This window comes from Capra hircus, chromosome 9 (assembly GCF_001704415.2).
Source record: "Capra hircus breed San Clemente chromosome 9, ASM170441v1, whole genome shotgun sequence".
NCBI classification, from domain to species: domain Eukaryota; kingdom Metazoa; phylum Chordata; class Mammalia; order Artiodactyla; family Bovidae; genus Capra; species Capra hircus.
The window spans coordinates 74,712,683-74,728,243 of record NC_030816.1 but is presented as its reverse complement, the minus strand read 5'-3'; the positions used below and the strand labels follow the sequence as shown (position 1 = coordinate 74,728,243).

At 41.0% G+C, this 15,561-nt stretch overlaps 1 long non-coding RNA gene across 1 annotated transcript in view; it reads right to left on the bottom strand.

The window, feature by feature from the left end:
* The window catches only part of PPP1R14C, an 85,915-nt gene continuing 71,007 nt past the window's right edge, over positions 654-15,561 (bottom strand). The window contains exon 4 of the long non-coding RNA XR_001918556.1: positions 654-2,250. This is a non-coding gene — a long non-coding RNA (protein phosphatase 1 regulatory inhibitor subunit 14C). The remainder of the gene's footprint in view (positions 2,251-15,561) is intronic.

The window sequence follows — 15,561 nt, the reverse complement described above, 5'->3', positions numbered from 1 at the left end:
AAAGATTATAATTTGGGCTGGTCAAACTTAACAGAACTCCTGCAAGTTTTGATTTTTGTGTACTCATAGCATGTAAGGCATTCTAACAATAACTGGAATATCTGATTAATCTGAAATCTTGAGAATATACACCAGATGGGCAAAAGGGAGTTTGAATGAAGTGAAAGACGCATGGCCTGGGGGAGTGCTGTAGAAGGCAGGCAGGGCCAAGGCACAGAGTTATTTTCTGTTTCCTTCTCAAGCGGGGATTCTGTCCCAGCTCCCCTCCTTTCACCCCCTGATCTGAAGATGCCTCAGGTGAGGTCCAGGATCAAATGAACAAAAGACCTGAAAATGAAAAGCCAGGGGTGCTTGGTACCCTTGTCTGTGGCTTCTCAGTTGTAAAGAACCCACCTGCCAATGCAGGAGGTGTGGGTTCGATCCCTGGGTCTGATTCTTGGGTCAGGAAGATCCCCTGGAGGAGGGCAAGGCAGCCCACTCCAGCATTCTTGCCTGGGAAATCCCATGGACAGAGGAGCCTGGCGGGCTTCAGTCTATGGTGTGGCACAGAGTCGGACACAACTGAGCATATGTGCACACACCCTCATCTTCAGAGCATCTGACAAAGTAAAATCACGCCCATGTTGTTTTGCAAGGCAAACGTGTAAGCAGAGTTGTAAGCAGCTTTGTTTATTTGAGTAAATAGCTTGTAAATAAATCATTGGTAAACATTACAAAATTAAATACATTTTCAAAGCTTGCCAGTGTACATAAAATTCACAAACATAGTTTTTTTAAAAAATAAAATATGTTCAGAGCACCCTTGATATAAAATGCCTGACCCCTGTCCTCTGACAGGGCCACCTAGAGACACCTTACAGTAGGGAGGGGGGTTTCTATGGGAGGCAGTGGCGGCTTCCTGGAGGACACCAAGAGTTTCTACTCTGACCTTTGACCCCACCCACATTCAGCTGCATTTTGATCCTTCTCCAAGGAGCTGGTATAAAACTGAGAGGGGCTCAGCAGGTGCCCCAGGCTCAGCTCCAAGCAAAGGGATCAGATCAGGGTGCACAATTAGGGCCAGAGTCCTCACCATAAGCCACTGAGAGAAGCCAGAAAGGAAATCTCTACCACACTTCCAAACCAGCCAATGCTCCTGCATTGACTTTCTCCAGAGGAGCCGAGGTTTTCTCAGTTGTACACCCACTCATCGCTCAGCTCACCCACTCTGGTTTGATGCCCCCCAGGCACAGAAGTGCCCAGATCTACCTCTAAGGAGGAAGATATTGAATCTGCTCACTTCCTTATGACCTGCTTTCATGGAGAGAGAATAATATATGGTATTTGGTAGAAAGCACAGAATGAATTGCTACACGGTGCTTCCTGGTTCCACCGCCAAACACCCCTCAGATAGTGTGAACGTTTCTCGAGAAATTCAAATAGTCATTCAAAGAAAGGGTTCAGAAAACTTTAAAATACCACAAATGAGGCAATAAGTACATGACCTGGCGAAGCATCCCGATTAACAGAATAATACAAAGTCCATAAATTAAGCCCTTGACCAACTCCACATTGTCGTAGTGTAGCTCATTAAAATAACGGATACGCTGAGTTCTTTTCACTTTGGTGCAGAAAGTGAACATTGGCGGTCTCCAGCACTCACATGAGAAGACCTAGCGGCCTTTTGAAAACACACATGCCATGACCTCCAATTAAAGGATGACCACAAGTTTATTCCATCCATGTGAAATAAAACTCACATCCACATTTTAACTTAGTTGCCTGTAGATATATACAAGTACAAGAAATTTGACCTTTGTGTCAAATGTACAACTCAAGAAAAAAGCATTACCAAACTAGCTGTAAGAAAACCATCATCCCTGTATCATTAGGTCCTTAATATCTGGTTTCTCCAAGAAGATGCTGCCTGGTCCAGCCCCTCCTTGCGTGTCTGCCTGATTTGATGCTCTCTGGTTGGGCTGAAGCCAGAGTCTGTGATATCTTTGCTATTAAAATATTACACCAACCAAACCTTTAAAAACCAAAAAAGGAACACTCTTGAATAAATGTCTAATAGATATCACCCCTCCCCACCCCCAAAAAAGTTGCTCATAAGGACAACAGTTCTTTAAGAAAAGTCTTCGTGAAGTCCAAATTCCTCCCTGCATCTCCAGCAGAGTTCCACCTGGGCTGGAATTATACAGCCTTCTTCTGTGGGGGGCTCAATTTCCTCATGCCTCTTATCCGAGAGAGCAGCTCCTTAATGAACTCCTAAAAGAGATCAGAAGAAGTTATTATGAGAGAGACACTATTCAAATAAGGGTTTAAAATCTGCTTAAGGCAGCTAACCTTAATTGATGAGCTTGGTTGGGTGTGTTAACCCAACTGGCACAGTATAGGACATTTTTTAAACAAATGAAGATACTTAAACTTCTCACCATCTTGTGTTCTCACTGCTGTACTCTCTCTAAAGAGAAAAGCAAGCTGCCTTCACTCATTGACATTATCTACTTGGCCCCTGAAGGCCTATGTGGTTTAGATCAATGCTACGCAAACTTCACTACATCTTTAACACTTGCTTACAACTCACCAGGGAAATGTGTAGATTCTGAATGAATAAGTCTGGTTGGGGCTGAATATTTTGCATTTCCAACTGGCCACCAAATGATGCCAGCGTTAGTCTCTGAACCTCACTTGAAATAGCTAAACTAGACCCGTGGTTTTCAAACCTGAGTGCACATCAAATCACAGGTGGGCAGGAGGGCTTATTAAATAAACTCCAGAGTGCTAGGCCCACTCCCCCAGAGTTTCTGATTCAGTAGATACAGGCTGTGGCCTGAGAACTTGCATTTCTGACAAGCTTCCAGGTGATACCTATCCTTCTGGTCTCAGGATCTTACTGAGAACCATGGGTCTAGATCATAATAGAAGTCTCTTGACTTTTTTGGACTGCAAATCACAGTTTGAAAAGAAAAACAAGACACATTTATATTTACAATTCAGTACATACAAAAATACATCTGAAATAAAAACTTGAAGAATGAACACTTACTATGATGAAAGTGAAAGAGGAGAGTGAGAAAGTTGGCTTAAAGCTCAACATTCAGAAAACGAAGATCATGGCATCTGGTCCCATTGCTTCATGGGAAATAGATGGGGAAACAGTGGAAATAGTGTCAGACTTTATTATGGGGGACTCCAAGATCACTGCAGATGGTGATTGCAGCCATGAAATTAAAAGACACTTACTCCTTGGAAGAAAAGCTATGACCAACCTAGATAGCATATTGAAAAGCAGAGACATTACTTTGCCAACAAAGGTCCATCTAGTCAAGGCTATGGTTTTTCTAGTGGTCATGTACGGATGTGAGAGTTGGACTGTGAAGAAAGCTTAGTGCCGAAGAATTGATGCTTTTGAACTGTGGTGTTGGAGAAGACTCTTGAGAGTCCCTTGGACTGCAAGGAGATCCAACCAGTCCATTCAAAAGGAGATCAGCCCTGGGTGTTCTTTGGAGGGAATGATGCTAAAGCTGAAACTCCAGTACTTTGGCCACTTCATGCAGAGTTGACTCATTGGAAAAGACTCTGATGCTGGGAGGGATTGGGGGTAGGAGGAGAAGGGGACGACAGAGGATGACATGGCTGGATGGCATCACTGACTCGATGCAAGTGAGTCTGAGTGAACTCCGGGAGTTGGTGATGGACAAGGAGGCCTGGCTTGCTGCGATTCATGGGGTCGCAAAGAGTTGGACATGACTGAGTGACTGAACTGAACTGAACTGATATGCCACACACTCTTTTTTATTCCACTCTAATTTCATTTAAAACATAATAGTGGGAAGACCCACTAAAATGATGTTGTGACTATTCATGGATCAGAACCCAAAGAACAATCTAGAATAGTTCTCACTTTAAGCCATTAGCAATCTTTCATTGTTGCCTCATGTATTAAAGTTTCTGGCTACTAAATAAGTCACATTTATTAGATAATAATTACTTTGTCTTCCTTTTTTAGATTTGTTGAAACAAAGCTGACAACCAATCAGACTTTCTGATCAGCAAGGGACAGCCAGTGATTGATAGAACTGTGCACAGCAGGGACATCCGAGAGCAAAAACGTTAAGACTTCCTTTCCTTTAAGACCTCTGAAAAACAGCTCTCAAACAGTCACCCACCAATTACAACCCCGAGCCATAGCCCCCAGACTAAATGGTCCCTGTGCTTCTATCCAGCTCTAAAACATAATATGTTTAAACAGTTAATATATGATGAGCTGCCATGATTTCGTTTTTAATAATCTTTTTGCTAATATGAAAGTTACATGTGCTTTTTCTGGAAAACCTAGAAAATATAAACCAATAACAATTACTCCTCAGAACGAACCACTATTAACATATTTTCTATGGAAATTATTTTTACCTAATTAAGATTATACTATATAAATATATCCTTTATTTGCACTTAGCAGTGTGTGTGTGTGTGAGTCACTCAGTCATGTCCAACTCTTTGTAACCCCACGGACTCTGACTCCAGCCCGCCTGGCTCCTTTGTCCTTGGAATTCTCCAGGTAAGAATACTGGAGTGGGTAGCCATTCCCTTCTCCAGGAGATCTTCCCAACCCAGTGATTGAACCCGGGTCTCTTGCATTGCAGGCAGATTCTTTATTATCTGAGCCACCAGGAAAGCCCACACTTAGCAGTATGTCGTCTTTTCCCCACAACATTAAATAGTCATTTTAAAAATTAATTTTAATAGTTATACAGTCCTTTATTATATGGATGTTCTACAATCTGTTTAATTCCTCCATCACTGGATATTTGGTTGGTTTCTGGCTTTTCAAAAGTATAAACAATGCCACAATTAACATCTTTGCGTATAAATCTCTTATACAATTTGGATTATTCCCCTTGGAGAGCTATTCTGTAGTAGGTCAAAGGACATAAACATTTTAATCACTACCATTTCTGAACTTGGACAGAAAACATAAATATGGGTATGACTAGCACTGATCTAAATGGCTTTCAACTAAAAACAAAAACAAACGAAAAACCCGAAAAGTCTTGTGATCTATATAGTTATAGCAACCTAGTACACAGAGATGCAAGATGGAAACAAAAGCTTCACATAAAAATACTATATGTAATACTATATGTAAGATATTTTCTATTCTATTCTATTTTGAAAAAAATACAGATCAAGATCATGTAATGGTTACCATCTATAATTTGTAAACACAGGAATCTATACCAAGGTTATTCAATACATTAACCCCTAACCACATGTGGCTATTTCAATTTAAACTAATTAAAATAAATAAAAATTAAAATTCACTTCCTTAGTCAATCAAGCCACATTTCAAATACTCAGTCACCACATATAATATGTTAAACTAGCTAATGGTTATCGTATTGAACAGTAGGATTTTTCCATCATCTCAGAAAATTCTATTGAACTGCTCAAGATGACAGTACTTGGAATCACAAAACTAGATGCAAAAACCTTGGAGAAAAGTGCAAATAGAGAGGAAAAAAAGGCCAAAGACCAAGGGCAGAGGCTCCCTAACAAGTGAGATCTAAAGGCTTGGAGCCAGCAAATGAGACTGAAAAAGAGGAACCAATGAAATTAGGGGAAACTCAAGAAAGTGTTCTGGTTTTATTTTATTATTTTTTAAAAATTGAAGTTTAGTTGATTTCCAATATTGCGAAGAAAGTGTGTGGTTAAGAAGCCAAAAGAAGGAATTACTGATGAGAGATTAAGTCAAAGACAAAGCTACTGAATTAGGCAAGAAAGGGGCCGATGTATCTTGGAGGAGAGAAATTTTAATAGAATGGTTGGGATGGAAGCTCTTAACACTGAAAGGATCCCAGGGACTTTTTTTGTAAACAGCTTCACTAAGATATAATTGATATGCCACAAAATACACATAGTTGAAGTATACAATTACTATGGGCATACTATCTGCACAATGAATAGAATGGACATATCTAATACCTCCAGGTGATTTTTCATTTTCCTTGTAATCCTCCCCTCCTACCCCAGTTCTCCTGCCCCAGGAAAACACTGATCTGTTTTTGGTCATTCTAGATTCATTTGCATTTTCTAGAGTTTTCTATAAATACAATTATAACACTCTATACTTTTTAGTCTGGCTTCTTTAACTCAGCAAAACTATTTTGAGGTTCAGCAATACTGCTGCATGTATTAATAGTTCATTTCAACTTTGTTGCCAATTGGCATACCACTTTAGAGAAGTATCACAATTTGTTTACCTAGTCACCTGTTGATGGAAATTTGAGTTATTCCCACTTTGGGGCTATTATGAATAAAATTGCTTAAAAACATAAATGTTAGAGAGAGTGTGGAGAAAAAGGAATCCCCTTGCACTGTTGGTGGGAATGTAAACTGATACAGCCAGTGTGGAGAACAGTATGGAGATTTCTTAAAAAACTAGGAGTAAAACCACCACGTGATCCAACAATACCACTACTAGGCATATACCCTGAGGAAGCCATAACCGAAAAAGACACATGCACCCCCAGTGTTCACTGCAGCACTCTTTACTATAGCTAGGACATGGAAGCAACCTGGATGTTCATCAACAGATGAATGGATAAAGAAGCTTTGGTACATATATACAATGAAATATTACCCAGTCATAAAAAGGAATGCATTTGAGTCAGCTCTGATGGGGTGGATAAACCTAGAGCCTATTATATAGAATGAAGTAAGTCAGAAAGAGAAAAATAAATATTGTACATTAATATATATGGAATTTGGAAAGATGGTACTGACGAACTTATTTGCAGAGCAGCAGTGGTGACGCAGACATAGAGAACAGACTTATGGACATGGTGGTGGAAGGAGAGGGAGGGATGAATTGAAAGAGCAACACTGAAACACTGCAGTCCCTTGGATGGCAAGGAGATCCAACCAGTCCATCCTAAAGGAAATCAGTCCTGAATATTCATTGGAAAGACTGATGCTGAAGCTGAAACTCCAAAACTTTGGCCACCTGATGCGAAGAACTGACTCACTGGAAAAGATCCTGATGCTGGGAAAGACTGAAGGCAGGAGGAGAAGGGGACGTCAGAGAATGAGATGGTTGTATGGCATCACCGACTGGATGGACATGAGTTTGAGCAAGCTCTAGGAGCTGGTGATGGACAGGGAAGCCTGGTGTGCTGCAGTCCATGGGGTTGCAAGGAGCTGGACATGACTAAGAGACTGAACTGAACTGAACTGAACATTGAAACATATACACTACCATATGTAAAATAGATAGCCAGTGGGAATTTGCTGTATGATGCTGGGAGTTCAAATCCAGTGCTCTGCGACAAGCTGGAGGGGTAGGATGGGGTGGGAGGTGGAAGGGGAGGTTCAAGAGGGAGGGGATATATGTATACCTATGGCTGATTCATGTTGCTGTATGGCAGAAACTAACACAATATTGTAAAGCAATTTCAAAAATAGAAAACTACACAAATCATAAAAAAAATTGCTAAGAACATCATGTACAAGTCTTTGTATGAAATATGCTTCCTCTTATTTTGGGTAAATACCTAGGAGTAGAACAGCTGAGGCATTGATCTATTTATGTGTCTATCCTCACACCAATAAGGAAAGTGTAGATTTTTATAATAAGTCTTAAACCAGGTAATGTTAATCAGCCAAATTTATTAATTTTTTTCAAAACTATTCTAGGTCCTTTAAATTTCCTTAATAAATTTAGATTTGTTTTGTTTGTAAATGCCAACCAATGAAAATTGGTTGGGTCTTCATTGAGACTGCATTAAATCTATAGATCAATTTGGAGAGAACTGACATCTTAACAATAATAAATCTTCTCACCCATGAAAATGGTATATCTCTGTACCCATTTAAGTCTTGTTTAAGCAACATTTTTGGTTTTCAGTGTACAAATATTACACATCTTCTGTCAGATTTATTTCTAAGTATTTAATATTGTTGATGTTATTGTGAGTGGTGTGGATTTATTTCAATTTTGATTGTTGCTAGTATATAGAAATACAATGCTGCATTTTTATATATTTATCTTGTATTCTGCAAGCTTGCTGAACTCATTATTTCTGATAACTTTTGGGTACACTCTTGGATTTTCTACATAGACAATCATGCCGTATGTTAATAAAGATAGCCTAAGTGAATAGCAGAAGAGGGGATAAATATGTTACAGTATATTGTAACATATAATGTTATTGCCTTCTTTGAGAAAGACCTGTGTTTGCGGTGCTTACATTCACTTGAGACTCCAAATAACTTGATTTGGGGAGAGAAGAGGAGCTTCACCTAACTTCTTTGCAGTTAACACTTAGTATTTGAGGGGCCTTTATTTGGCAAGGAGAGTTAGTGAGTAACACACTATTTTAGGAAGATAAGACTGGACAGTTCAAAAATGTTAAATTTTGGAATTATTTAACCCTTAAAAGTCAGCAGAGTAATAGAAAGTTCTGTTGCCAAGGTGCCCACTGAAATTCACAAGGAATTCCAGAAGACACTTGAGTAGGGGTAGAGAGACACATGAGACTGTATTGTTTTATAGTATAGACCTGGGAGACCCAGAGACCTTTCTAGGTTTCCTATGAGGTGAAGACATAATGACTAAGATACTAGCCTTTTCTTTCTTTCTTTCTTTCTTTTTTTACCATTCTCAAATAAACAGTAGATTTTCTAATGAGTAGAAAGCAGATGCCCATAAGAATCTAGTGTCTTAGCAAACAGATCCATGTCAGTTTTTAATGTAGTCATGAATTATAGTAAAGAGGATTATCTACATTTAAACAATGTTATTGCACAGGAAATCAATAAAAATGAATAAACTAGAGCCTTCTGTGTGAGCGTGGACAAATCTCAGAAGTCTCATGTTGGGCACAATAAGCAGGCTGAAGAAGAAATGTTACAAAGTATCATTCATATAAAGGATTCAAGATAATCCCTGCACACTTGTCACTCCTACTTGGCTGCAAGAATCCAGTTCCTTCTTGTTTTCCTAGCACGGTGCATAATACAGGAGGTGCTCAGCAAAGGTTTGTAAAGCCAAGAAATATGTACAAAAAGCAATTAATCCACATAACAAGGCATTAAAGGGAAGCAGCAGGGAGAGAAAACATGAAAATCTTTGTATGTCAGTGGAGAAGGCTGGAATGGTGCAAAGTATCAACTGGCCCCAGCTACTCTGGAGGAAGGTTCCAGAGTTCTCTTTTCAGCGCTGGAACACTAGGCCTCCTGGGAGAGTTAGGGAAGAGGAGGAACACTTGGGGGAGAGTGGAGTCTAGGATGCTGGAGGTGGGGAGGGCAGCGAATGGAGGAGAGCTGTGCACAAGCACACACACAGAAGAGATCAGAGAACAAAAGAAAGAAAAGAAACATCTCCAGTGACCCTGGAAACCTGACTCAATGACAAGCGGCCACCGGATTTATGGAGAGAGTCCTAGGAAAGAAAAAGCAAAGCAGGCTTCTGAGGGGACCTGGCAGCTTCGTGAAAACAGAAGGTTCCTCCTTGCTCTGGAGTTTGGGCGGTGTGGGCTGGCACGGGACATGGCCTTGCAGTGGCCACACTCTGAGCTCTCGTTCCTAATCCCTCCTGGGCCCTGTGGCTTTCAGCTGCCACCCCCTCTTGCCTGCTGGGGTCTGTGCCAGAGGCGGCAGATGGATGCGCGTGTTGCAATTATCACCAGAGCCAGGCGTCTGCAGCCCTTCCCTAGTCACTCAAAGTGACTCATCTGTTAGTGATGACACTGCGCTGCTCTGGGTGGGTCCCTTGAAAAGCGGGAGAAGGAGAAATCTGGGTGTCACTACAGAAGGCTGCTGTGTGCATGACTAAGCTGCACTCACTCATGTCGCTCTTTCAAGCGTTTCAAGTCATTGGAAAAGATAAACAAGATAAATGGATATTATGACGCAGCCCCTTGATGAGAAATATTTCCCAACAAACAGATTTTTCCAAAGAAATGCTTAAAACTGCCGCTTGGTGAATGATGTCACCAATGAGAACAATCGTGTGCAACATGCAAGTTCTGACAAAGGGCGCCCGGCAGAACTCTGGGGGTTTTACCTGCTTGTCCAAAGAACACCACCCACCCCTTAGGTGGCATGCAGAGAAACAGCAGGGGAGGATTCTGAAGGCTGGAACCCATGAGGATCAGCAACTTCTTGTGTGCCTCCTCTTGGTCAACCCAATCACTGCACCAAGCATTTCCTAAAAAGGCACATTCGGGGACCATCTGTCCCTGAGCCTCGCTGCCAAATGACGGCAAATCAAGTCAGCTTGCACCTGTTTCATGTAGCTACCTGACACTTCTTCCAAAAAGCCTGGCATTCAACAGATGACATGGGAATCAGGCAAGTTGTGATTGGCAGAGATGGAAGAATTTCATTTTTTTAATCGACATATAATTGACATACAACATATAGTTTCAGGTATACGACATAATGGGGTTCCCTCATAGCTCAGTCGGTAAAGAATCTGCCTGCAATGCAGGAGGCCCAGGTTTGAGTCCTAGGTTGGGAAGATCCTCTGCAGAAGGAAATGGCAACCCACTCCAGTATTCTTGCCTGGAGAATCCCATAGACAGAGGAGCCTGGCAAGCTACAGTCCATGGGATTGCAAGAGTTGGACATGACTTAGCAACTAAACCACCATACGACATAATATAAGAATATATCGCAAGATAATCATGACAGTAAGTCTAGTTAACATCCATCGACACACAGTTACAATTTTTTCTCTTAGCAACTTTCAAATATACAAAACAGCACTGTGAACCATAGTTACCAGGCTCTATGAGAAGAATTTCAAGATCCAGCAAAGATTAGATATGTGAGAACAATGGAAGTGTAGGCAGTACGTACCTCTTCTTAAACATGATGGCAACACCTGAAAACTATTCCAAATGGCAAAATGTACCCCCTCAACGAAACAGCTAAGCATTTAAAAATCATGCTGCAAACTTTCACTGGCTTGACTATCCAGGTCACACAGGATGCCAAAGGAGCAGGCCGTGAATCAGTCCTGATGAACGTGGCTTTGGGGGCGAGCCCATCCCTGTGTGACCCTAGGATTTGCTCTCCTCAGTCACTGGCATTATTCAGCAGCACCAGTGCCTTCATCACTCATCACTGAAATACTTCACTTCTCTGTCTTCTGGGGGAGAAGAGGAGGGGAGAGGGTTTATCTTCAGAGGAGTTCATTTGCCGACAGGGCCACACCAGAACTGATCCTATTTTTCATGATCTGAAGGGAGGCTTATGAATCTGTTTTGGGTGAGGGTTTGTGCCTGCTGTGCTTATAATGACTTCTGCCAACATAAATTCCTGAAGGTCTTAACTGCATTCATTTTGTCCATTAATTTCCTTGACTATCCACCATTAAAGATTAATTTGCTCTGCTGATGAGAGCAGTCTCATGAATCTATTTTAGAGATACAGACCACTGCTCTTAGATCAATTTATTTTGTATCCAAATTCTAACCTTTTTGTATATGCAGCAGAACAGTTCATTTGCCCTCACCAGATCCAACCTAACTGGCATTTAATTCTTCCTTCACTTACTAATGGGTTTCTCACATACCATACACCTGAAATTTATACCACATAAAGTCCGCATAAGTAATCCAACTCCAATAAATAATCAGTGGACTAAACTCAGCAGAATTATAATTTCCCACTTCATAATTCCTAAGAAAACTAATTTCATCAAGGGTCCCATTATCAATGAAGGAAATATTATTTAGTACAAACACCTGAATCTTGTCTAAAGGAAAGAAATCCATTTCTAAATTGTTTGAGACTTGTGTGATTGTGACTCCCTTTGCTAAAGATACAGAAATCAAAAATCACGTGTCAAATTGCATTTAACATAGTTTTTCTCCTGCCCAGATAAATCTAAACACAAGAAGAGAACATAAAGCTGATTTTAATATAGGGTTGATCAGCTTTTAAAACATGATCATGGTGTCACATGATCACTCATTTGAATTTAATAGAAAAAGAAAAGGCCATAAAAGCACAATCAATCACTGGAAAATGCCAACTGTTTAAAGTCACTGCCCTTTAAAGCCTCTACCTCCTCCACTGAGTCTTTTATAAAATAATAATCATTAATGTCTGGGGGGAGGAGGACCGTCCAATGGCAAGATGCATGTGGTTCTTCCAGCAAAGCCAAAAAATAAATAAATAAATCTACTTTAAAAATGGGTCCAAAAGTCAGCTCCAACACATCCTGGCTCTTTCTCCCTGGGCAGAAGAGGTCTGGAGCCTAAAGAGCCCTAATGAAAGTGTGTGAACAACTGACATACTGGGACTAAAACCCTTTTGGCACTTGATAAAGCTTCCCATGTTTCTGGCTAATAAATCTGAACTCTTTATGATCTACCCACCTAATTACTCTAACACATAATTAGGCTCTTGTAGCCAATGGCTCCAACTGCTAGAATGTTGTTCCTACTTGACTCCGGTCTTTCTTTGTAATTTCCCAATTCTCACTTTTCAGAAACATCATTCTGAAGGTGACAGTTTTCAAAGGGTAGATTTCCACTCATTAATCTCACATTCAAGTTCTACTCCTCTTCCCAGCCCCAAACAGCAGTCTCTTTTGAGGAAATCCCGTGAGAAGCCAGATGAAAAGTTTTCCCTGCATGCAAAACGGTGGCCTCCTTGGCTTTTTCCAGCAAAGCACAGATCCCCTAAAATCACTCTCCATTCATCAGTTTGATTTCTAACTTAGAGAACCGTGAGATAAGCTGACACCCCAGCATATCTGTCCTTTTATCCCTATTTTAAAATTTTTTGAGCATTGAAATTCTCACCATAGGTGGCTGTGGCCTTTAAAAAGATTGTTCTTATTTTCTATTTATTATTTAATGTTTTTATTTGTTTTGGCTGCACTGGGTCTTAGTTTCGGCATGTGGGATCTAGTTCCCTGACCAGGGATGGAACCCGGGTCCCCTGAATTGGGAGCGTGGAGTCTTAGCCACTGGACCACCAGGGAAGTCCCTAAGAGATTGTTTTCAAACTGGACACACATGTTCGCCACCCTCTCTAAGTCCCTAGATTACAGAAATCTTCTATAAATATTTGTTGAGCGGATGAACAAAGAGAATATAGCAAAACACCAAGCCAAGCCTTCTCCAGTCACTCACACCGATTCTCCTAGTTTACATTTTCTTTCTGTTGCAGTCAGCTCAGTAATCAGGGCCGGGAGTACTTCCATGTACACATAAACTGAACAATAATTAAATGACAGATTAAGATACTAAATGGTGGGTGTGAGTAGGAAGGTGACAGTGGCCGGCACCAACGCCTATCAGCAATGTAAGAGCCACTGGGACATCAAAGCAAGGAAAGAGCATCTGCCTTCCTACCCACCAACACACGATGAACAACGGAGCAGGCCTGTCCTTCTGAAAATGCTAGTCAGTTCCCATTTGCAAACATTAGTTAGACATCCTTCTTCTGTACCGTCACATGCGGCATGACATTTCCATGACCCAGCCGACTACCGGGATCAAAGATGCCTCTCACCGCCTACTCACAGACTGACTCATCCTGCGTGAACCTCTCATGCATATCAATGGACAGACTCTGATGGCTCAGAGTCGCTAAAGTCTCTGCTCCCCACTAGCCTGGCTAATTAGCCTTGACATCCCCATCCTTGATTTCTACAAAGCCCACTGCGTGCATGCTCAGTGGCTCCGTCATGTTCAACTCTTTGTAACCCCATGGACTGTAGCCCACCAGGCTCCTCTGTCTATAGGATTTTCCAGGCAAGAACACTGGAGTAGGTTGCCATTTCCTCCTCCAAGGGATCTTCCTAATCCAGGGATTGAACATGTGTCTCCTGCATCCCCTGCAGCGGCATGTGGATTCTTTACCACCGAGCCACCTGGGAAGCCCTACAAAGTCCACTGGCATACTTCAAGTAATAACCAAAGCAAAATTACTTATTTTCTTCATGTTTTACATAGAAATATCCCTTTTCTACCTACCAGCTCTATGTTAGTATCAGCTACATCAGAAATGGCATCTACTGAAGTGGAAAAAATGAAGGCATCATTCTGACTAGTCAGTCACTAATCCATTAGTGTGGGAACTTCAATTATACTGCTGTGTTTTCTAAAGGGCCCAAGTCAGGAAAGATTTAAATGTCAAGAGTCCACAGTTTGGCATATGAATCAAAATGGGCAAATACAAGTCTCTTTCTTCCTAACCAGGGAGCCACACAGGATGAAACCACGGACCCAAAGTCTGTGATAGAACAATATCAATTTCTGTGAAATCAGCAGATTCTTTCAAACCTGCTCTTCAAATTAAATAATGCAAGAATATCATTATCAGTGCATTTGGGCATTTTATGCAATTAATATGTAATGGAGAAATGTTGCCTTATATGGAGCCAGATTCAACCAGCCATGTAGCAAGCTTCATGTTATGTGCTTTCCTACATACCCTGACTTCTCCACTTATTAACTATGTCACCTGAGGCAATTTACACAGGCTGTTCTGTGTCTCAACTGATGATCATAGTGCCAACCTCATAACTCTGCTGTGAAGATGAAATGATTAATACATGTATTAGATCAGTGCCTGGCATGTGCTTAGAGATGACTAAGCTATTATTATTGTTGCTATCACTAATAATATTCTCATTGCAAATAGCCCTTACTAAAACCTAAGGAGGTGGTTATTAACTACCTCCATTTTCATAAAGGAAGAAAAGGAGGCTCAGAGAGGTTGAGAAAATTGCTATAAGTCACACAAACTTGGTGCTGGTATAAGACTCTAGATTCAAAGTCCAGTCTTCTTTCCACTCCCCGGTCCCCACCCCAACCGCCAACTCATCCTTTGTAATGAGACTATAAATAGATCTGTCTGATTCAGCAAAGACGGCTTCCTTACATTTCTAACTTCAAAGAGGCATAATAATTGTATGTAAAATTCTTTTGATCAAAAAATAGTACTTCCAGAGAAGGCGACTTGAAAAGGAACATCATTAATTGTCAGGCATTTAGCTGAGATAAGTCAAAGTCCTTTAACGTCCTGCATGTCTTGCTGTGCAAGCAGCTTAGGAAGACTGGCAGGATGGAAAGAAAGAGCACAAGATCAGGTGTCAGAAACTCAGGGATAAGTCACGGGTCTCTCTGCTCACTGCTGTGAGATCTTAGACAAGTCACCCAAATTCTCTGCTTCAAGTGATGGTTGTGAGGATTAAATAAGATAATACTTGTTCCCTCAGTGTGAACTCTAGAGCTCGGGGGAAACACAAGCTATTATTTTTATCATCACAATCCAGGTGCCAGTAAACTCTGTTTCTTGTACACATAAGCTTGAAGACAAAACTATCCAAACTTTTCTGAAATGATCCTTTAATACATCAATGACATTGACTGAAATTCCCCAGCATTTTATACCATTTCTATTCCTAGGAACCATGAGCTAAAAAAGGGGGCAAGATAGGCTCCCTCATAAACTCCAGCACCTTTTCCTTCCTTCTTCCTTTGGGACTCCGAGGAACATTCAAATACCACATCCTCTCATCTCATAAGCCTCCTCAAAGAGACCAGCTCA